The sequence below is a fragment of the Musca domestica genome, unplaced genomic scaffold (assembly GCF_030504385.1).
Source record: "Musca domestica strain aabys unplaced genomic scaffold, Musca_domestica.polishedcontigs.V.1.1 11, whole genome shotgun sequence".
Classification (NCBI taxonomy): Eukaryota; Metazoa; Arthropoda; class Insecta; order Diptera; family Muscidae; genus Musca; species Musca domestica.
In genome coordinates, this window is record NW_026712133.1 from 3,700,574 (window position 1) to 3,726,088 (window position 25,515).

Below are 25,515 nucleotides of genomic sequence, written 5' to 3' on the forward strand. Positions count from 1 at the left end.
AAAATTTCACGACCACTGAAATGTTTTGAATACCATAATTTAATAAAATGTCTCTTTTAAAAGAATAATCATCAATTTCCTAAAAAAAAAAATATTTTATTCTTCAGTCACATTTACAAAATAATAGCAGATACTAAGAGTCGGCAATTGATTACAATATTACTTATAACTCTACTTACAACTACTCTAAATATATTATAGTTTAGCTGTGTAACTACATGTGCTGGAAGTTCGATTGGTAGACTTCACAAATAGCTGGCTGGTTGACTTAGTGGCTGATTTGATCGCTTCCTTCCCAGGCTATATAGATGTTCTGCTGATGTTTTACAAACATTTTAAATGTTATTTTTCATTTTATTCATTCAGAGTCTTATTAATTGTTCTCCCTTGTTTGGCGCCAGTTAGCGTATTAAATTGCTTACCAGAATCCGTCAGGCATATTGAGGTGAGAACAGGTGTTACAAACGAGAAGAAAAATAAAAAAATTAAACAATGTGTGAATAAAAAAATGTTTTATTAGAATTATTCGCATAAAATGGGTACTGGTTCCTCTGGCTGTTATGTTTATATTCATTAAACTTTTCTATTAAATTATTATACAGTAAATGGGTTAATTATTTATTTTGAATTATTAATTTATTTAAACCCAAAAATAACTTTACATTACTAAAAAAGTAATACACAACTTTAATTTAGCTTTCATCCATCGTAAAATCCAAATTATTTGAAAGAGAGTCCTTCTGAACGTATTCATATATTTTACTGAGTTCTGGGGAATCGTTGATTGATTTAAGAAAATCAGTTAGTTGCTGGTTTTTTTCTAAAAAGAATTGGAGGAGATAAGAATGAATTAAAATTGATCCTCTGAATCAATAGTAATTAATTTTATTTAAAATACCTGCTTTTGGTATTTTGGACAGTGCCCACACTGCACGTAGTGCAGAACGCTTAAGTTCATCTTGTTTTTCATATTCCTGTTTCACGGAATTCGCCTTCACTTTATGTGTGCATGTATCCCTCAATTGTTGTATAAATTGATCAAGCCCTAGAATGAGAAGAATACAAATCAGAATATATTCAATTCAATTTTTCTTCAATGAGAGTAATTGTAATATAAATTAAGAATAATTAATATGCATAAATACAGAGAGGGTGGTCCGATATATATTATCTTTACAACAGATCTTGCTTAAGTTAAATTCTAAGAAGTTTTATCTTTATTTGTGTATTTGTTTTTTCTATTAAACAACAAAATTACCTTAGTAAGTGGCGTCAGAGGCCTGGTTAGTATAACCGCGATTAACGACTAATTACTCAAAATTTTGACCCCTTTGTGGTGGACGTACCAAAAGTTGTTGTCAATATATTGTATTGGATTGCTTATTTCACATTTTATGAGAGATAAAATTATTCAAAATTTAAAACCGTTGTATTCCATTTTCACACCAGATCTTGTGTTACGAAAATATTGGGATGTGCGAAATTTAAACCGTTGTGGAGGAGGTACCAGAAGGAGTGTTCCGACATATGCCGCAGTCGTTATCGAATTGTTTCTACTCGAAGTTGTACACGATAGGTAGTATGCTATCGAAAACAAAGTATGTAGTGATTTTTGCGCGTGTCATTATGGGACACAACTTCTTGTTTTTTTATCACTTTGCCCATGGTACTTTGTGCTAACCCAAGTAAGAAGTCGTTCTCTGCATTATGCTGAAAACTGCGGCTGGCGAAAAGGCTCAAACTGTGAAGTTGGTGGTATCTCCAAACTCGATATAAGTTTGACAATAAAATTCGATGTACAAAGTTTGGACCAAATCGAATACTCCTTTCAAGGGTTATCGTGCGTACGATCCCAGCCAGACAGACGGACGGTTTTCCCTAGATCGACCCCAAATGCCCTGAAAGGGATTCGGTCCAAAGAAACCTGGGGTCTAAAACCGATACCGCAAGTTTTGGACGTATCAAATTATATACCCTCTATAGCCATATGGTTGAGGGTATAACAATTGTCAACATTGGATATGTATTTCATTTTACCGCACCGATTTTTGATAAACATTTAATCTAAACAAGGTAGATTAAAAACTAGCATTTTGTTCAATTTGATTTTTAAACTAATTATACTGCAATAAGTACTTTAAGTTTACTTTAAGTGTGGGCATTTTTCACAAACCTTCAGTTCTACGACTAGAATACCTACATCTAAAAGTATAGCTCATTCTAGATTTATGTCCCTTATTCTTCTGACATATTTCGGCAGTGAGTTTGCTGATCGTTACCTTTAGTGGCTGTATAACCTGGGCCCATATGTTCGCCTTATGTAGTTCAATACAGTTCTTGATGTAACTGCATTGGTTGTTATAATGTATACTAGCTGTCCCGTCCGCGATGCCGGTTCGTATTTTTAGTCTTTAATGCATATTTTTTGAATCACAATAATTCTCAGATCAGACTTTAAGTCAAAATTTTTATAAAAGGTAATGGCCACCCACCCCAGCATAACCTAAATACAATTTTTAAGTCATATCAATTGATGAATGTGGTCAAGACCAAGATGGACCCTACTCCGAAAATTGAAAATTGTATGCGAAAAGATTTTCTACCACCTTAGAAACAAAGATGCCAATTCGTTCTACTATTTTGCACCCTTTATATTTGGTATTTCACTGATTGCAGTCTTAATGAATTTTGCATTTGAGTTCTCATTGGACAGATTATTGTCATACGAAAGAAGTAGGTACTCGTTTTGAAATGAGCCCCATAACGCTTTGTCGGTCATTTTTGTTTGTTAAAATGTCTTCGCATCTTCCAGCTGAAGCACGATGGTAGGCCCTGGAGTGGAAAGTTAGATGTCAATTTTAGACATGAAAGATCGCCATTTACATCGTATTTCGCACTCTTTTCATTTTTGATATTATTCAAAACAATTTCAAAACAATAAAGAATGTATAACTTTGATTTTTGATTTTTTAGCGATTTTGAAAAAGTAATTATTCTTTGAGATTAGTGTGACCGCGTTTAATTATTTCGACATCATCTATTCAGTTTCGCCACACCATATTTGATGATATCAATGTAACCCGCCTGCGATTTTATTTCTCAAAAATCGAGTCGATTACATAAAGTTCATCAAATTGAAAAAAAAAAACCGTTCGTACACTATAAAATATATTTTTTTTTTTTTGTTTATACTTTATCCTCTTCTGAAATAATATTCGTATAGTAACATTTACCCAATAAATACATAAAAGCTATAAATAACAGTTTTGTCCGTTGTATTAGAATTCACAAAAAAAAAAAAACATTACAAAATGTACATATGAAAATACCACTTCAAAATGGAAAAAATATCATGTAAAATAAAACACTACAATTTACAATTTCAAAAGTCAAAATAAAAATGTTCAAATTTAACATTTCTTCGAGATTTTTTAAATCTTATCCTTTTCTGCCAAGAGACAATTCCGAATTTATCTGAATCGTTAAAATCAGACCAGCGGTTCTTGAACTATATGAAATACATGAAATATTTTTATATTTCTTTTGGGCAACCCTCCTCTAATAAGAACAGTTTCCAAATCTGATAGAACTATTTCCACAAATAAAGGGGTAAGCTTATTCTCTAACTGCGACGTCATCGATTTTTGTGAAATTAATATCTGTACATTTTATGAATGTCAGTGTTTCGATTCTTGATTTAGTTTTTATTTCTTTATTACTAAAGTCTACTATAGCGCGTCGACGTCAAATTAACTTCCTTCATTAACCAGAAGGGTTTTAAATCTTGTTCTTACTATTTGATCTCTCCGATGTTTGACCATTTGGAGACGGAACATCACCGTACTGATTCCAAAATGTTTACGATTGTCTAAAACGGATTGAATAATCCAAGCCCATGGGTTGAACTGGTCTGTGTGAGCGTGATTTTCTGTTAAAACCTACGACTTCTAGTAAAATTAGGGGTTTTCTTCGTTTGTGGTTAATTTATCTTCGCGAGATCCGATGAGATAAGACGGGGAAAAATACCTCTCCCTATCAGATTCTACTTCTTGGGCAAAAGCTTATGTAGAGGACAGATTTGAAAACAGTCTTTGTATCTGATATAAACACTCACACTGTTTTTTCTTAAGTCATCAATGTCTTGTAAGGCAATAGGGTTGGTTTCAATTGATTGACAGCTGAAGCTGCTTGGATAGCCGAATCTACAAGTGTTCTTATTTGCTCTCCCATCGACAATTCTACATATTCCTCTGACATTTAGATTGTAAAATTTCACGACCACTGAAATGTTTTGAATACCATAATTTAATAAAATGTCTCTTTTAAAAGAATAATCATCAATTTCCTAAAAAAAAAAATATTTTATTCTTCAGTCACATTTACAAAATAATAGCAGATACTAAGAGTAGGCAATTGATTACAATATTACTTATAACTCTACTTACAACTACTCTAAATATATTATAGTTTAGCTGTGTAACTACATGTGCTGGAAGTTCGATTTGTAGACTTCACAAATAGCTGGCTGGTTGACTTAGTGGCTGATTTGATCGCTTCCTTCCCAGGCTATATAGATGTTCTGCTGATGTTTTACAAACATTTTAAATGTTATTTTTCATTTTATTCATTCAGAGTCTTATTAATTGTTCTCCCTTGTTTGGCGCCAGTTAGCGTATTAAATTGCTTACCAGAATCCGTCAGGCATATTGAGGTGAGAACAGGTGTTACAAACGAGAAGAAAAATAAAAAAATTAAACAATGTGTGAATAAAAAATGTTTTATTAGAATTATTCGCATAAAATGGGTACTGGTTCCTCTAGCTGCTATGTTTATATTCATTAAACTTTTCTATTAAATTATTATACAGTAAATGGGTTAATTATTTATTTTGAATTATTAATTTATTTAAACCCAAAAATAACTTTACATTACTAAAAAAGTAATACACAACTTTAATTTAGCTTTCATCCATCGTAAAATCCAAATTATTTGAAAGAGAGTCCTTCTGAACGTATTCATATATTTTACTGAGTTCTGGGGAATCGTTGATTGATTTAAGAAAATCAGTTAGTTGCTGGTTTTTTTCTAAAAAGAATTGGAGGAGATAAGAATGAATTAAAATTGATCCTCTGAATCAATAGTAATTAATTTTATTTAAAATACCTGCTTTTGGTATTTTAGACAGTGCCCACACTGCACGTAGTGCAGAACGCTTAAGTTCATCTTGTTTTTCATATTCCTGTTTCACGGAATTCGCCTTCACTTTATGTGTGCATGTATCCCTCAATTGTTGTATAAATTGATCAAGCCCTAGAATGAGAAGAATACAAATCAGAATATATTCAATTCAATTTTTCTTCATTGAGAGTAATTGTAATATAAATTAAGAATAATTAATATGCATAAATACAGTGAGGGTGGTCCGATATATATTATCTTTACAACAGATCTTGCTTAAGTTAAATTCTAAGAAGTTTTATCTTTATTTGTGTATTTGTTTTTTCTATTAAACAACAAAATTACCTTAGTAAGTGGCGTCAGAGGCCTGGTTAGTATAACCGCGATTAACGACTAATTACTCAAAATTTTGACCCCTTTGTGGTGGACGTACCAAAAGTTGTTGTCCAATATATTGTATTGGATTGCTTATTTCACATTTTATGAGAGATAAAATTATTCAAAATTTAAAACCGTTGTATTCCATTTTCACACCAGATCTTGTGTTACGAAAATATTGGGATGTGCGAAATTTAAACCGTTGTGGAGGAGGTACCAGAAGGAGTGTTCTGACATATGCCGCAGTCGTTATCGAATTGTTTCTACTCGAAGTTGTACACGATAGGTAGTATGCTATCGAAAACAAAGTATGTAGTGATTTTTGCGCGTGTCATTATGGGACACAACTTCTTGTGTATTTCGATAGTGACGTTTTTTTATCACTTTGCCCATGGTACTTTGTGCTAACCCAAGTAAGAAGTCGTTCTCTGCATTATGCTGAAAACTGCGGCTGGCGAAAAGGCTCAAACTGTGAAGTTGGTGGTATCTCCAAACTCGATATAAGTTTGACAATAAAATTCGATGTACAAAGTTTGGACCAAATCGAATACTCCTTTCAAGGGTTATCGTGCGTACGATCCCAGCCAGACAGACGGACGGTTTTCCCTAGATCGACCCCAAATGCCCTGAAAGGGATTCGGTCCAAAGAAACCTGGGGTCTAAAACCGATACCGCAAGTTTTGGACGTATCAAATTATATACCCTCTATAGCCATATGGTTGAGGGTATAACAATTGTCAACATTGGATATGTATTTCATTTTACCGCACCGATTTTTGATAAACATTTAATCTAAACAAGGTAGATTAAAAACTAGCATTTTGTTCAATTTGATTTTTAAACTAATTATACTGCAATAAGTACTTTAAGTTTACTTTAAGTGTGGGCATTTTTCACAAACCTTCAGTTCTACGACTAGAATACCTACATCTAAAAGTATAGCTCATTCTAGATTTATGTCCCTTATTCTTCTGACATATTTCGGCAGTGAGTTTGCTGATCGTTACCTTTAGTGGCTGTATAACCTGGGCCCATATGTTCGCCTTATGTAGTTCAATACAGTTCTTGATGTAACTGCATTGGTTGTTATAATGTATACTAGCTGTCCCGTCCGCGATGCCGGTTCGTATTTTTAGTCTTTAATGCATATTTTTTGAATCACAATAATTCTCAGATCAGACTTTAAGTCAAAATTTTTATAAAAGGTAATGGCCACCCACCCCAGCATAACCTAAATACAATTTTTAAGTCATATCAATTGATGAATGTGGTCAAGACCAAGATGGACCCTACTCCGAAAATTGAAAATTGTATGCGAAAAGATTTTCTACCACCTTAGAAACAAAGATGCCAATTCGTTCTACTATTTTGCACCCTTTATATTTGGTATTTCACTGATTGCAGTCTTAATGAATTTTGCATTTGAGTTCTCATTGGACAGATTATTGTCATACGAAAGAAGTAGGTACTCGTTTTGAAATGAGCCCCATAACGCTTTGTCGGTCATTTTTGTTTGTTAAAATGTCTTCGCATCTTCCAGCTGAAGCACGATGGTAGGCCCTGGAGTGGAAAGTTAGATGTCAATTTTAGACATGAAAGATCGCCATTTACATCGTATTTCGCACTCTTTTCATTTTTGATATTATTCAAAACAATTTCAAAACAATAAAGAATGTATAACTTTGATTTTTGATTTTTTAGCGATTTTGAAAAAGTAATTATTCTTTGAGATTAGTGTGACCGCGTTTAATTATTTCGACATCATCTATTCAGTTTCGCCACACCATATTTGATGATATCAATGTAACCCGCCTGCGATTTTATTTCTCAAAAATCGAGTCGATTACATAAAGTTCATCAAATTGAAAAAAAAAACCGTTCGTACACTATAAAATATATTTTTTTTTTTTTGTTTATACTTTATCCTCTTCTGAAATAATATTCGTATAGTAACATTTACCCAATAAATACATAAAAGCTATAAATAACAGTTTTGTCCGTTGTATTAGAATTCACAAAAAAAAAAAAACATTACAAAATGTACATATGAAAATACCACTTCAAAATGGAAAAAATATCATGTAAAATAAAACACTACAATTTACAATTTCAAAAGTCAAAATAAAAATGTTCAAATTTAACATTTCTTCGAGATTTTTTAAATCTTATCCTTTTCTGCCAAGAGACAATTCCGAATTTATCTGAATCGTTAAAATCAGACCAGCGGTTCTTGAACTATATGAAATACATGAAATATTTTTATATTTCTTTTGGGCAACCCTCCTCTAATAAGAACAGTTTCCAAATCTGATAGAACTATTTCCACAAATAAAGGGGTAAGCTTATTCTCTAACTGCGACGTCATCGATTTTTGTGAAATTAATATCTGTACATTTTATGAATGTCAGTGTTTCGATTCTTGATTTAGTTTTTATTTCTTTATTACTAAAGTCTACTATAGCGCGTCGACGTCAAATTAACTTCCTTCATTAACCAGAAGGGTTTTAAATCTTGTTCTTACTATTTGATCTCTCCGATGTTTGACCATTTGGAGACGGAACATCACCGTACTGATTCCAAAATGTTTACGATTGTCTAAAACGGATTGAATAATCCAAGCCCATGGGTTGAACTGGTCTGTGTGAGCGTGATTTTCTGTTAAAACCTACGACTTCTAGTAAAATTAGGGGTTTTCTTCGTTTGTGGTTAATTTATCTTCGCGAGATCCGATGAAATAAGACGGGGAAAAATACCTCTCCCTATCAGATTCTACTTCTTGGGCAAAAGCTTATGTAGAGGACAGATTTGAAAACAGTCTTTGTATCTGATATAAACACTCACACTGTTTTTTCTTAAGTCATCAATGTCTTGTAAGGCAATAGGGTTGGTTTCAATTGATTGACAGCTGAAGCTGCTTGGATAGCCGAATCTACAAGTGTTCTTATTTGCTCTCCCATCGACAATTCTACATATTCCTCTGACATTTAGATTGTAAAATTTCACGACCACTGAAATGTTTTGAATACCATAATTTAATAAAATGTCTCCTTTAAAAGAATAATCATCAATTTCCTAAAAAAAAAAATATTTTATTCTTCAGTCACATTTACAAAATAATAGCAGATACTAAGAGTAGGCAATTGATTACAATATTACTTATAACTCTACTTACAACTACTCTAAATATATTATAGTTTAGCTGTGTAACTACATGTGCTGGAAGTTCGATTTGTAGACTTCACAAATAGCTGGCTGGTTGACTTAGTGGCTGATTTGATCGCTTCCTTCCCAGGCTATATAGATGTTCTGCTGATGTTTTACAAACATTTTAAATGTTATTTTTCATTTTATTCATTCAGAGTCTTATTAATTGTTCTCCCTTGTTTGGCGCCAGTTAGCGTATTAAATTGCTTACCAGAATCCGTCAGGCATATTGAGGTGAGAACAGGTGTTACAAACGAGAAGAAAAATAAAAAAATTAAACAATGTGTGAATAAAAAATGTTTTATTAGAATTATTCGCATAAAATGGGTACTGGTTCCTCTAGCTGCTATGTTTATATTCATTAAACTTTTCTATTAAATTATTATACAGTAAATGGGTTAATTATTTATTTTGAATTATTAATTTATTTAAACCCAAAAATAACTTTACATTACTAAAAAAGTAATACACAACTTTAATTTAGCTTTCATCCATCGTAAAATCCAAATTATTTGAAAGAGAGTCCTTCTGAACGTATTCATATATTTTACTGAGTTCTGGGGAATCGTTGATTGATTTAAGAAAATCAGTTAGTTGCTGGTTTTTTTCTAAAAAGAATTGGAGGAGATAAGAATGAATTAAAATTGATCCTCTGAATCAATAGTAATTAATTTTATTTAAAATACCTGCTTTTGGTATTTTAGACAGTGCCCACACTGCACGTAGTGCAGAACGCTTAAGTTCATCTTGTTTTTCATATTCCTGTTTCACGGAATTCGCCTTCACTTTATGTGTGCATGTATCCCTCAATTGTTGTATAAATTGATCAAGCCCTAGAATGAGAAGAATACAAATCAGAATATATTCAATTCAATTTTTCTTCATTGAGAGTAATTGTAATATAAATTAAGAATAATTAATATGCATAAATACAGTGAGGGTGGTCCGATATATATTATCTTTACAACAGATCTTGCTTAAGTTAAATTCTAAGAAGTTTTATCTTTATTTGTGTATTTGTTTTTTCTATTAAACAACAAAATTACCTTAGTAAGTGGCGTCAGAGGCCTGGTTAGTATAACCGCGATTAACGACTAATTACTCAAAATTTTGACCCCTTTGTGGTGGACGTACCAAAAGTTGTTGTCCAATATATTGTATTGGATTGCTTATTTCACATTTTATGAGAGATAAAATTATTCAAAATTTAAAACCGTTGTATTCCATTTTCACACCAGATCTTGTGTTACGAAAATATTGGGATGTGCGAAATTTAAACCGTTGTGGAGGAGGTACCAGAAGGAGTGTTCCGACATATGCCGCAGTCGTTATCGAATTGTTTCTACTCGAAGTTGTACACGATAGGTAGTATGCTATCGAAAACAAAGTATGTAGTGATTTTTGCGCGTGTCATTATGGGACACAACTTCTTGTGTATTTCGATAGTGACGTTTTTTTATCACTTTGCCCATGGTACTTTGTGCTAACCCAAGTAAGAAGTCGTTCTCTGCATTATGCTGAAAACTGCGGCTGGCCAAAAGGATCAAACTGTGAAGTTGGTGGTATCTCCAAACTCGATATAAGTTTGACAATAAAATTCGATGTACAAAGTTTGGACCAAATCGAATACTCCTTTCAAGAGTTATCGTGCGCACCATCCCAGCCAGACGGACGGAAGGATTCGGTCCAAAGAGACCTGGGGTCTAAAACCGATACCGCAAGTTTTGGACGTATCAAATTATATACCCTCTATAACCATATGGTTGAGGGTATAACAATTGTCAACATTGGATATGTATTTCATATTACCGCACCCCACGATTTTTGATAAACATTTAATCTAAACAAGGTAAATTAAAAACTAGCATTTGGTTCAATTTAATTTTTAAACTAATTATACTGCAATAAGTACTTTAAGTTTACTTTAAGTGTGGACATTTTTTACAAACCTTCAGTTCTACGACTAGAATACCTACATCTAAAAGTATAGCTCATTCTAGATTTATGTCCCTTATTCTTCTGACATATTTCGGCAGTGAGTTTGCTGATCGTTACATTTAGTGCCTGTATAACCTGGGCCCATATGTTCGCCTTATGCAGTTCAATACAGTTCTTGATGTAACAGCATTGGTTGTTATAATGTATACTAGCTGTCCCGTCCGCGATGCCGGTTCGTATTTTTATTCTCAGCAATTTTTGCAATTTTTGCGAGCTTCGGTGCATTAAAAAATGGATCCTCTTTGATCTGCCGTAAAATATACTTCTCATCACTCATGGTAAATATTTTATTATATGCCATTTTTTGACTTATTTTCTACATCCATCTGTTTTGTACCATTTTATGATGTACTGAACTTTAGATCGGCTTCTATTAACAATCTCAGATATCTCATTTAGCGATTGATGGTTTTTGTAATGTTTAATTACTGAATTTCTCACTTCAGCAGTGGTTTGTTTAATATTTACGTCAGTAAACTACACAACACGTGGATATTTGTAATTAATTAGCTTTTAAGGACTTCCCCAAATATATTTTTCAACAATCCCGTGAAGTTTAACGCAGTTCGAAACAGGATTGCCGTATAAATGTATATAAATGCCATTATTTTGTTACATAAATAAAAACAGTAAACTTTTGTTCTAAGACTAGTTCTAGTTCTAGAACCATATTGTCTGTTAAGTGCACGAGTTTCGCTTGCAGCTACTGTATAGGGTTCATTACTCCTATTCAAGGTGTATGCATGAACTACAACTAACATTTTACAATAACAACATTATGTTTATAGAAACTGAAAATATGAAGATAATAACACAACTTTTCTTTAAAAAGTATCTGATTTTTGTTGATAGCTTGGCCGATGTTTTTTTGTTGTGCTTATACCTGTGCTTATCCTGCGAGATATCAAAACATCCCAAAAAGAACAAGGCCGTGAAGAGGGCCTTAAATTGACGAAGTATTTTCGCGTGTTTTGAAGAGACTACACAGTTGGGTCACACTATTGTGGTATGCCTTGCCGCAGTTTAAGCACACACGCACCAGCTGCCGAATCGATACATTGAACCACAATATACATAACTATAAGGATTGGACTTATGTGATCAACCAAAGCCATAGCAATCGTAACAACCCGATTTATGTGTCCACCACTTAGGTAGCCCACAATGGCTATTGCCATGAAAGTACTGAAGCTAAATAAGACAGACTCTTAATGTCCCATTCTTGTGTTAAGTACACGAGTCAATAGAAAAAAATTCAAAATGAAATTTATCATAAATTCCACTAAAATTGATTCCTAAAGGACACGATGTTTTACCTTTGTGCATGTTAATACATTTGGATAATAAACTGCTTCAAACAAATTATGAAATTTAAATTTTAAAATTGAAATTGACAATTTACTTTACAGACAAAAATAAAAAAAGTTAAAAACCATATGATTTTCGTTCGTTAATTAACCTATTTCTGATTCTTTGTGTTTTTTGGTATCTGTCTGTTTATAGCATTCGTGATGTCCTGTTGTTTAAATTGTTATTCCCAGGTCAGGCCAGGTCTTCCAGTAATAATTTTTTGAGTTGTTTCTATCGTATGAATGTGCTTTGCATATCTGTGGTAACTCCTACAGTTGTTAAAAGGGAAAATTAGACAACAGCCGAAATAAAAAAGTAAAGATGTTCGTTTCGTCTTAAAATATTCTTTTGGGCAACCCTCCCTCTAATAAGAACAGTTTCCAAATCTGATAGAACTATTTCCACAAATAAAGGGGTAAGCTTATTCTCTAACTGTGACGTCATCGATTTTTGTGAAATTAATATCTGTACATTTTGTGAATGTCAGTGTTTCGATTCTTGATTTAGTTTTTATTTCTTTATTACTAAAGTCTACTATAGCGCGTCGACATCAAATTAATTTCCTTCATTAACCAGAAGGGTTTTAAATCTTGTTCTTACTATTTGATATCTCCGATGTTTGACCATTTGGAGACGGAACATCACCGTACTGATTCCAAAATGTTTACGATTGTCTAAAACGGATTAAATAATCCAAGCCCATGGGTTGAACTGGTCTGTGTGAGCGTGATTTTCTGTTAAAACCTACGACTTCTAGTGAAATTAGGGGTTTTCTTCGTTTGTGGGTAATTTACCTTCGCGAGATCCGATGAAATAAGACGGGGAAAAATACATCTCCCTATCAGATTCTACTTCTTGGGCAAAAGCTTATGTAGAGGACAGATTTGAAAACAGTCTTTGTATCTGATATAAACACTCACACTGTTTTTTCTTAAGTCATCAATGTCTTGTAAGGCAATAGGGTTGGTTTCAATTGATTGACAGCTGAAGCTGCTTGGATAGCCGAATCTACAAGTGTTCTTATTTGCTCTCCCATCGACAATTCTACATATTCCTCTGACATTTAGATTGTAAAATTTCACGACCACTGAAATGTTTTGAATACCATAATTTAATAAAATGTCTCTTTTAAAAGAATAATCATCAATTTCCTAAAAAAAAAAAATATTTTATTCTTCAGTCACATTTACAAAATAATAGCAGATACTAAGAGTAGGCAATTGATTACAATATTACTTATAACTCTACTTACAACTACTCTAAATATATTATAGTTTAGCTGTGTAACTACATGTGCTGGAAGTTCGATTGGTAGACTTCACAAATAGCTGGCTGGTTGACTTAGTGGCTGATTTGATCGCTTCCTTCCCAGGCTATATAGATGTTCTGCTGATGTTTTACAAACATTTTAAATGTTATTTTTCATTTTATTCATTCAGCGTCTTATTAATTGTTCTCCCTTGTTTGGCGCCAGTTAGCGTATTAAATTGCTTACCAGAATCCATCAGGCATATTGAGGTGAGAACAGGTGTTACAAACGAGAAGAAAAATAAAAAAATTAAACAATGTGTGAATAAAAAATGTTTTATTAGAATTATTCGCATAAAATGGGTACTGGTTCCTCTGGCTGCTATGTTTATATTCATTAAACTTTTCTATTAAATTATTATACAGTAAATGGGTTAATTATTTATTTTGAATTATTAATTTATTTAAACCCAAAAATAACTTTACATTACTAAAAAAGTAATACACAACTTTAATTTAGCTTTCATCCATCGTAAAATCCAAATTATTTGAAAGAGAGTCCTTCTGAACGTATTCATATATTTTACTGAGTTCTGGGGAATCGTTGATTGATTTAAGAAAATCAGTTAGTTGCTGGTTTTTTTCTAAAAAGAATTGGAGGAGATAAGAATGAATTAAAATTGATCCTCTGAATCAATAGTAATTAATTTTATTTAAAATACCTGCTTTTGGTATTTTGGACAGTGCCCACACTGCACGTAGTGCAGAACGCTTAAGTTCATCTTGTTTTTCATATTCCTGTTTCACGGAATTCGCCTTCACTTTATGTGTGCATGTATCCCTCAATTGTTGTATAAATTGATCAAGCCCTAGAATGAGAAGAATACAAATCAGAATATATTCAATTCAATTTTTCTTCATTGAGAGTAATTGTAATATAAATTAAGAATAATTAATATGCATAAATACAGAGAGGGTGGTCCGATATATATTATCTTTACAACAGATCTTGCTTAAGTTAAATTCTAAGAAGTTTTATCCTTATTTGTGTATTTGTTTTTTCTATTAAACAACAAAATTACCTTAGTAAGTGGCGTCAGAGGCCTGGTTAGTATAACCGCGATTAACGACTAATTACTCAAAATTTTGACCCCTTTGTGGTGGACGTACCAAAAGTTGTTGTCAATATATTGTATTGGATTGCTTATTTCACATTTTATGAGAGACAAAATTATTCAAAATTTAAAACCGTTGTATTCCATTTTCACACCAGATCTTGTGTTACGAAAATATTGGGATGTGCGAAATTTAAACCGTTGTGGAGGAGGTACCAGAAGGAGTGTTCCGACATATGCCGCAGTCGTTATCGAATTGTTTCTACTCGAAGTTGTACACGATAGGTAGTATGCTATCGAAAACAAAGTATGTAGTGATTTTTGCGCGTGTCATTATGGGACACAACTTCTTGTTTTTTTATCACTTTGCCCATGGTACTTTGTGCTAACCCAAGTAAGAAGTCGTTCTCTGCATTATGCTGAAAACTGCGGCTGGCCAAAAGGATCAAACTGTGAAGTTGGTGGTATCTCCAAACTCGATATAAGTTTGACAATAAAATTCGATGTACAAAGTTTGGACCAAATCGAATACTCCTTTCAAGAGTTATCGTGCGCACTATCCCAGCCAGACGGACGGACGGATTCGGTCCAAAGAGACCTGGGGTCTAAAACCGATACCGCAAGTTTTGGACGTATCAAATTATATACCCTCTATAGCCATATGGTTGAGGGTATAACAATTGTCAACATTGGATATGTATTTCATATTACCGCACCCCACGATTTTTGATAAACATTTAATCTAAACAAGATAGATTAAAAACTAGCATTTCGTTCAATTTAATTTTTAAACTAATTATACTGCAATAAGTACTTTAAGTTTACTTTAAGTGTGGGCATTTTTTACAAACCTTCAGTTCTACGACTAGAATACCTACATCTAAAAGTATAGCTCATTCTACATTTATGTCCCTTATTCTTCTGACATATTTCGGCAGTGAGTTTGCTGATCGTTACATTTAGTGCCTGTATAACCTGGGCCCATATGTTCGCCTTATGCAGTTCAATACAGTTCTTGATGTAACAGCATTGGTTGTTATAATGTATACTAGCTGTCCCGTCCGCGATGCCGGTTCGTATTTTTATTCTCAGCAATTTTTGCAATTTTTGCGAGCTTCGGTGCATTAAAAAATGGATCCTCTTTGATCTGCCGTAAAATATACTTCTCATCACTCATGGTAAATATTTTATTATATGCCATTTTTTGACTTATTTTCTACATCCATCTGTTTTGTACCGTTTTATGATGTACTGAACTTTAGATCGGCTTCTATTAACAATCTCAGATATCTCATTTAGCGATTGATGGTTTTTGTAATGTTTAATTACTAAATTTCTCACTTCAGCAGTGGTTTGTTTAATATTTACGTCAGTAAACTACACAACACGTGGATATTTGTAATTAATTAGCTTTTAAGGACTTCCCCAAATATATTTTTCAACAATCCCGTGAAGTTTGACGCAGTTCGAAACAGGATTGCCGTATAAATGTATATAAATGCCATTATTTTGTTACATAAATAAAAACAGTAAACTTTTGTTCTAAGACTAGTTCTAGTTCTAGAACCATATTGTCTGCTAAGTGCACGAGTTTCGCTTGCAGCTACTGTATAGGGTTCATTACTCCTATTCATGGTGTATGCATGAACTACAACTAACATTTTACAATAACAACATTATGTTTATAGAAACTGAAAATATGAAGATAATAACAAAACTTTTCTTTAAAAAGTATCTGATTTTTGTTGATAGCTTGGCCGATGTTTTTTTGTTGTGCTTATACCTGTGCTTATCCTGCGAGATATCAAAACATCCCAAAAAGAACAAGGCCGTGAAGAGGGCCTTAAATTGACGAAGTATTTTCGCGTGTTTTGAAGAGACTACACAGTTGGGTCACACTATTGTGGTATGCCTTGCCGCAGTTTAAGCACACACGCACCAGCTGCCGAATCGATACATTGAACCACAATATACATAACTATAAGGATTGGACTTATGTGATCAACCAAAGCCATATCAATCGTAACAACCCGATTTATGTGTCCACCACTTAGGTAGCCCACAATGGCTATTGCCATGAAAGTACTGAAGCTAAATAAGACAGACTCTTAATGTCCCATTCTTGTGTTAAGTACACGAGTCAATAGAAAAAAATTCAAAATGAAATTTATCATAAATTCCACTAAAATTGATTCCTAAAGGACACGATGTTTTACCTTTGTGCATTTTAATACATTTGGCTAATAAACTGCTTCAAACAAATTATGAAATTTAAATTTTAAAATTGAAATTGACAATTTACTTTACAGACAAAAATAAAAAAAGTTAAAAACCATATGATTTCAATTATACCTTAGTAAATACACTTTGCTCCTACTTTGCAATGTGAATAACAATATTAATATCTCCGTGTCATTCATTATTATTCTATTTCCGGCAAGTAAGTGATCATATAAGTTAACCGTGCCGTTTTCGTTCGTTAATTAACCTATTTCTGATTCTTTGTGTTTTTTGGTATCTGTCTGTTTATAGCATTCGTAATGTCCTGTTGTTTAAATTGTTATTCCCAGGTCAGGCCAGGTCTTCCAGTAATAATTGTTTGAGTTGTTTCTATCGTATGAATGTGCTTTGCATATCTGTGGTAACTCCTACAGTTGTTAAATGGGAACTTAGACAACAGCCGAAATAAAAAAGTAAAGTTGTTCGTTTCGTCTTAAAATATTCTTTTGGGCAACCCTTCCTCTAATAAGAACAGTTTCCAAATCTGATAGAACTATTTCCACAAATAAAGGGTAAGCTTATTCTCTAACTGCGACGTCATCGATTTTTGTGAAATTAATATCTGTACATTTTGTGAATGTCAGTGTTTCGATTCTTGATTTAGTTTTTATTTCTTTATTACTAAAGTCGCTATAGTAGCGACGTCAAATTAACTTCCTTCATTAACCAGAAGGGTTTTAAATCTTGTTCTTACTACTTGATCTCTCCGATGTTTGACCATTTGGAGACGGAACATCACCGTACTGATTCCAAAATGTTTACGATTGTCTAAAACGGATTAAATAATCCAAGCCCATGGGTTGAACTGGTCTGTGTGAGCGTGATTTTCTGTTAAAACCTACGACTTCTAGTGAAATTAGGGGTTTTCTTCGTTTGTGGTTAATTTACCTTCGCGAGATCCGATGAAATAAGACGGGGAAAAATACATCTCCCTATCAGATTCTACTTCTTGGGCAAAAGCTTATGTAGAGGACAGATTTGAAAACAGTCTTTGTATCTGATATAAACACTCACACTGTTTTTTCTTAAGTCATCAATGTCTTGTAAGGCAATAGGGTTGGTTTCAATTGATTGACAGCTGAAGCTGCTTGGATAGCCGAATCTACAAGTGTTCTTATTTGCTCTCCCATCGACAATTCTACATATTCCTCTGACATTTAGATTGTAAAATTTCACGACCACTGAAATGTTTTGAATACCATAATTTAATAAAATGTCTCTTTTTAAAAGAATAATCATCAATTTCCTAAAAAAAAAAAAATAATTTATTCTTCAGTCACATTTACAAAATAATTGCAGATACTAAGAGTAGGCAATTGATTACAATATTACTTATAACTCTACTTACAACTACTCTAAATATATTATAGTTTAGCTGTGTAACTACATGTGCTGGAAGTTCGATTGGTAGACTTCACAAATAGCTGGCTGGTTGACTTAGTGGCTGATTTGATCGCTTCCTTCCCAGGCTATATAGATGTTCTGCTGATGTTTTACAAACATTTTAAATGTTATTTTTCATTTTATTCATTCAGAGTCTTATTAATTGTTCTCCCTTGTTTGGCGCCAGTTAGCGTATTAAATTGCTTACCAGAATCCGTCAGGCATATTGAGGTGAGAACAGGTGTTACAAACGAGAAGAAAAATAAAAAAATTAAACAATGTGTGAATAAAAAAATGTTTTATTAGAATTATTCGCATAAAATGGGTACTGGTTCCTCTGGCTGTTATGTTTATATTCATTAAACTTTTCTATTAAATTATTATACAGTAAATGGGTTAATTATTTATTTTGAATTATTAATTTATTTAAACCCAAAAATAACTTTACATTACTAAAAAAGTAATACACAACTTTAATTTAGCTTTCATCCATCGTAAAATCCAAATTATTTGAAAGAGAGTCCTTCTGAACGTATTCATATATTTTACTGAGTTCTGGGGAATCGTTGATTGATTTAAGAAAATCAGTTAGTTGCTGGTTTTTTTCTAAAAAGAATTGGAGGAGATAAGAATGAATTAAAATTGATCCTCTGAATCAATAGTAATTAATTTTATTTAAAATACCTGCTTTTGGTATTTTGGACAGTGCCCACACTGCACGTAGTGCAGAACGCTTAAGTTCATCTTGTTTTTCATATTCCTGTTTCACGGAATTCGCCTTCACTTTATGTGTGCATGTATCCCTCAATTGTTGTATAAATTGATCAAGCCCTAGAATGAGAAGAATACAAATCAGAATATATTCAATTCAATTTTTCTTCATTGAGAGTAATTGTAATATAAATTAAGAATAATTAATATGCATAAATACAGAGAGGGTGGTCCGATATATATTATCTTTACAACAGATCTTGCTTAAGTTAAATTCTAAGAAGTTTTATCTTTATTTGTGTATTTGTTTTTTCTATTAAACAACAAAATTACCTTAGTATGTGGCGTCAGAGGCCTGGTTAGTATAACCGCGATTAACGACTAGTTACTCAAAATTTTGACCCCTTTGTGGTGGACGTACCAAAAGTTGTTGTCAATATATTGTATTGGATTGCTTATTTCACATTTTATGAGAGATAAAATTATTCAAAATTTAAAACCGTTGTATTCCATTTTCACACCAGATCTTGTGTTACGAAAATATTGGGATGTGCGAAATTTAAACCGTTGTGGAGGAGGTACCAGAAGGAGTGTTCCGACATATGCCGCAGTCGTTATCGAATTGTTTCTACTCGAAGTTGTACACGATAGGTAGTATGCTATCGAAAACAAAGTATGTAGTGATTTTTGCGCGTGTCATTATGGGACACAACTTCTTGTTTTTTTTATCACTTTGCCCATGGTACTTTGTGCTAACCCAAGTAAGAAGTCGTTCTCTGCATTATGCTGAAAACTGCGGCTGGCCAAAAGGATCAAACTGTGAAGTTGGTGGTATCTCCAAACTCGATATAAGTTTGACAATAAAATTCGATGTACAAAGTTTGGACCAAATCGAATACTCCTTTCAAGAGTTATCGTGCGCATCATCCCAGCCAGACGGACGGACGGATTCGGTCCAAAGAGACCTGGGGTCTAAAACCGATACCGCAAGTTTTGGACGTATCAAATTATATACCCTCTATAGCCATATGGTTGAGGGTATAACAATTGTCAACATTGGATATGTATTTCATATTACCGCACCCCACGATTTTTGATAAACATTTAATCTAAACAAGATAGATTAAAAACTAGCATTTGGTTCAATTTAATTTTTAAACTAATTATACTGCAATAAGTACTTTAAGTTTACTTTAAGTGTGGGCATTTTTTACAAACCTTCAGTTCTACGACTAGAATACCTACATCTAAAAGTATAGCTCATTCTAGATTTATGTCCCTTATTCTTCTGACATATTTCGGCAGTGAGTTTGCTGATCGTTACATTTAGTGCCTGTATAACCTGGGCCCATATGTTCGCCTTATGCAGTTCAATACAGTTCTTGATGTAACAGCATTGGTTGTTATAATGTATACTAGCTGTCCCGTCCGCGATGCCGGTTCGTATTTTTATTCTCAGCAATTTTTGCAATTTTTGCGAGCTTCGGTGCATTAAAAAATGGATCCTCTTTGATCTGCCGTAAAATATACTTCTCATCACTCATGGTAAATATTTTATTATATGCCATTTTTTGACTTATTTTCTACATCCATCTGTTTTGTACCGTTTTATGATGTACTGAACTTTAGATCGGCTTCTATTAACAATCTCAGATATCTCATTTAGCGATTGATGGTTTTTGTAATGTTTAATTACTAAATTTCTCACTTCAGCAGTGGTTTGTTTAATATTTACGTCAGTAAACTACACAACACGTGGATATTTGTAATTAATTAGCTTTTAAGGACTTCCCCAAATATATTTTTCAACAATCCCGTGAAGTTTGACGCAGTTCGAAACAGGATTGCCGTATAAATGTATATAAATGCCATTATTTTGTTACATAAATAAAAACAGTAAACTTTTGTTCTAAGACTAGTTCTAGTTCTAGAACCATATTGTCTGCTAAGTGCACGAGTTTCGCTTGCAGCTACTGTATAGGGTTCATTACTCCTATTCATGGTGTATGCATGAACTACAACTAACATTTTACAATAACAACATTATGTTTATAGAAACTGAAAATATGAAGATAATAACAAAACTTTTCTTTAAAAAGTATCTGATTTTTGTTGATAGCTTGGCCGATGTTTTTTTGTTGTGCTTATACCTGTGCTTATCCTGCGAGATATCAAAACATCCCAAAAAGAACAAGGCCGTGAAGAGGGCCTTAAATTGACGAAGTATTTTCGCGTGTTTTGAAGAGACTACACAGTTGGGTCACACTATTGTGGTATGCCTTGCCGCAGTTTAAGCACACACGCACCAGCTGCCGAATCGATACATTGAACCACAATATACATAACTATAAGGATTGGACTTATGTGATCAACCAAAGCCATATCAATCGTAACAACCCGATTTATGTGTCCACCACTTAGGTAGCCCACAATGGCTATTGCCATGAAAGTACTGAAGCTAAATAAGACAGACTCTTAATGTCCCATTCTTGTGTTAAGTACACGAGTCAATAGAAAAAAATTCAAAATGAAATTTATCATAAATTCCACTAAAATTGATTCCTAAAGGACACGATGTTTTACCTTTGTGCATGTTAATACATTTGGATAATAAACTGCTTCAAACAAATTATGAAATTTAAATTTTAAAATTGAAATTGACAATTTACTTTACAGACAAAAATAAAAAAAAGTTAAAAACCATATGATTATCAATTATACCTTAGTAAATACACTTTGCTCCTACTTTGCAATGTGAATAACAATATTAATATCTCCGTGTCATTCATTATTATTCTATTTCCGGCAAGTAAGTGATCATATAAGTTAACCGTGCCGTTTTCGTTCGTTAATTAACCTATTTCTGATTCTTTGTGTTTTTTGGTATCTGTCTGTTTATAGCATTCGTAATGTCCTGTTGTTTAAATTGTTATTCCCAGGTCAGGCCAGGTCTTCCAGTAATAATTGTTTGAGTTGTTTCTATCGTATGAATGTGCTTTGCATATCTGTGGTAACTCCTACAGTTGTTAAAAGGGAACTTAGACAACAGCCGAAATAAAAAAGTAAAGTTGTTCGTTTCGTCTTAAAATATTCTTTTGGGCAACCCTTCCTCTAATAAGAACAGTTTCCAAATCTGATAGAACTATTTCCACAAATAAAGGGTAAGCTTATTCTCTAACTGCGACGTCATCGATTTTTGTGAAATTAATATCTGTACATTTTGTGAATGTCAGTGTTTCGATTCTTGATTTAGTTTTTATTTCTTTATTACTAAAGTCTACTATAGCGCGTCGACGTCAAATTAACTTCCTTCATTAACCAGAAGGGTTTTAAATCTTGTTCTTACTACTTGATCTCTCCGATGTTTGACCATTTGGAGACGGAACATCACCGTACTGATTCCAAAATGTTTACGATTGTCTAAAACGGATTAAATAATCCAAGCCCATGGGTTGAACTGGTCTGTGTGAGCGTGATTTTCTGTTAAAACCTACGACTTCTAGTGAAATTAGGGGTTTTCTTCGTTTGTGGTTAATTTACCTTCGCGAGATCCGATGAAATAAGACGGGGAAAAATACATCTCCCTATCAGATTCTACTTCTTGGGCAAAAGCTTATGTAGAGGACAGATTTGAAAACAGTCTTTGTATCTGATATAAACACTCACACTGTTTTTTCTTAAGTCATCAATGTCTTGTAAGGCAATAGGGTTGGTTTCAATTGATTGACAGCTGAAGCTGCTTGGATAGCCGAATCTACAAGTGTTCTTATTTGCTCTCCCATCGACAATTCTACATATTCCTCTGACATTTATATTGTAAAATTTCACGACCACTGAAATGTTTTGAATACCATAATTTAATAAAATGTCTCTTTTAAAAGAATAATCATCAATTTCCTAAAAAAAAATATTTTATTCTTCAGTCACATTTACAAAACTATAGCAGATACTAAGAGTAGGCAATTGATTACAATATTACTTATAACTCTACTTACAACTACTCTAAATATATTATAGTTTAGCTGTGTAACTACATGTGCTGGAAGTTCGATTGGTAGACTTCACAAATAGCTGGCTGGTTGACTTAGTGGCTGATTTGATCGCTTCCTTCCCAGGCTATATAGAAGTTCTGCTGATGTTTTACAAACATTTAAATATTATTTTTCATTTTATTCGTTCAGAGTCTTATTAATTGTTCTCCCTTGTTTGGTTCCAGTTAGCGTATTAAATTGTTTACCAGAATCCGTCTTGCATATTGAGGTGAGAACAGGTGTTACAAACGAGAAGAAAAATAAAAAAATTAAACAATGTGTGAATAAAAAATGTTTTATTAGAATTATTCGCATAAAATGGGTACTGGTTCCTCTGGCTGCTATGTTTATATTCATTAAACTTTTCTATTAAATTATTATACAGTAAATGGGTTAATTATTTATTTTGAATTATTAATTTATTTAAACCCAAAAATAACTTTACATTACTAAAAAAGTAATACACAACTTTAATTTAGCTTTCATCCATCGTAAAATCCAAATTATTTGAAAGAGAGTCCTTCTGAACGTATTCATATATTTTACTGAGTTCTGGGGAATCGTTGATTGATTTAAGAAAATCAGTTAGTTGCTGGTTTTTTTCTAAAAAGAATTGGAGGAGATAAGAATGAATTAAAATTGATCCTCTGAATCAATAGTAATTAATTTTATTTAAAATACCTGCTTTTGGTATTTTGGACAGTGCCCACACTGCACGTAGTGCAGAACGCTTAAGTTCATCTTGTTTTTCATATTCCTGTTTCACGGAATTCGCCTTCACTTTATGTGTGCATGTATCCCTCAATTGTTGTATAAATTGATCAAGCCCTAGAATGAGAAGAATACAAATCAGAATATATTCAATTCAATTTTTCTTCATTGAGAGTAATTGTAATATAAATTAAGAATAATTAATATGCATAAATACAGAGAGGGTGGTCCGATATATATTATCTTTACAACAGGTCTTGCTTAAGTTAAATTCTAAGAAGTTTTATCTTTATTTGTGTATTTGTTTTTTCTATTAAACAACAAAATTACCTTAGTAAGTGGCGTCAGAGGCCTGGTTAGTATAACCGCGATTAACGACTAATTACTCAAAATTTTGACCCCTTTGTGGTGGACGTACCAAAAGTTGTTGTCAATATATTGTATTGGATTGCTTATTTCACATTTTATGAGAGATAAAATTATTCAAAATTTAAAACCGTTGTATTCCATTTTCACACCAGATCTTGTGTTACGAAAATATTGGGATGTGCGAAATTTAAACCGTTGTGGAGGAGGTACCAGAAGGAGTGTTCTGACATATGCCGCAGTCGTTATCGAATTGTTTCTACTCGAAGTTGTACACGATAGGTAGTATGCTATCGAAAACAAAGTATGTAGTGATTTTTGCGCGTGTCATTATGGGACACAACTTCTTGTGTATTTCGATAGTGACGTTTTTTTATCACTTTGCCCATGGTACTTTGTGCTAACCCAAGTAAGAAGTCGTTCTCTGCATTATGCTGAAAACTGCGGCTGGCCAAAAGGATCAAACTGTGAAGTTGGTGGTATCTCCAAACTCGATATAAGTTTGACAATAAAATTCGATGTACAAAGTTTGGACCAAATCGAATACTCCTTTCAAGAGTTATCGTGCGCACCATCCCAGCCAGACGGACGGACGGATTCGGTCCAAAGAGACCTGGGGTCTAAAACCGATACCGCAAGTTTTGGACGTATCAAATTATATACCCTCTATAACCATATGGTTGAGGGTATAACAATTGTCAACATTGGATATGTATTTCATATTACCGCACCCCACGATTTTTGATAAACATTTAATCTAAACAAGATAGATTAAAAACTAGCATTTGGTTCAATTTAATTTTTAAACTAACTGCAATAAGTACTTTAAGTTTACTTTAAGTGTGGGCATTTTTTACAAACCTTCAGTTCTACGACTAGAATACCTACAGCTAAAAGTATAGCTCATTCTAGATTTATGTCCCTTATTCTTCTGACATATTTCGGCAGTGAGTTTGCTGATCGTTACATTTAGTGCCTGTATAACCTGGGCCCATATGTTCGCCTTATGCAGTTCAATACAGTTCTTGATGTAACAGCATTGGTTGTTATAATGTATACTAGCTGTCCCGTCCGCGATGCCGGTTCGTATTTTTAGTCTTTAATGCATATTTTTTGAATCACAATAATTCTCAGCAATTTTTGCAATTTTTGCGAGCTTCGGTGCTTTGAAAAATGGATCCTCTTTGATCTGCCGTAAAATATACTTCTCATCACTCATGGTAAATATTTTATTATATGCCATTTTTTGACTTATTTTCTACATCCATCTGTTTTGTACCGTTTTATGATGTACTGAACTTTAGATCGGCTTCTATTAACAATCTCAGATATCTCATTTAGCGATTGATGGTTTTTGTAATGTTTAATTACTAAATTTCTCACTTCAGCAGTGGTTTGTTTAATATTTACGTCAGTAAACTACACAACACGTGGATATTTGTAATTAATTAGCTTTTAAGGACCCCAAATATATTTTTCAACAATCCCGCGAAGTTTGACGCATTTCGAAACAGGATTGCCGTATAAATGTATATAAATGCCATTATTTTGTTACATAAATA

The 25,515-nt window shown here is 33.1% G+C and overlaps 1 long non-coding RNA gene across 7 annotated transcripts; it reads right to left on the reverse strand.

The window, feature by feature from the left end:
- LOC131806102 (uncharacterized) lies at positions 1-24,135 on the reverse strand. Of its 7 annotated transcripts, none has more exons than XR_009343966.1 (17): positions 23,558-23,786; positions 22,841-23,479; positions 18,819-18,965; positions 18,100-18,740; positions 17,766-17,932; positions 14,079-14,225; positions 13,361-14,000; positions 13,029-13,195; positions 9,447-9,593; positions 8,729-9,368; positions 8,398-8,564; positions 5,164-5,310; positions 4,446-5,085; positions 4,115-4,281; positions 899-1,045; positions 180-820; positions 1-15 (listed from the first exon to the last, which is right to left on the reverse strand). It is a non-coding gene; the product is annotated as an uncharacterized LOC131806102 (long non-coding RNA). The 7 variants fall into 7 exon arrangements; XR_009343968.1 differs by lacking the exon at positions 1-15 and adding an exon at positions 23,918-24,135 and having other exon boundaries at positions 615-820; positions 23,558-23,704; XR_009343961.1 differs by lacking the exon at positions 1-15 and having other exon boundaries at positions 615-820; positions 23,558-23,788.
- Between the last annotated feature and the right edge of the window lie 1,380 nt (positions 24,136-25,515).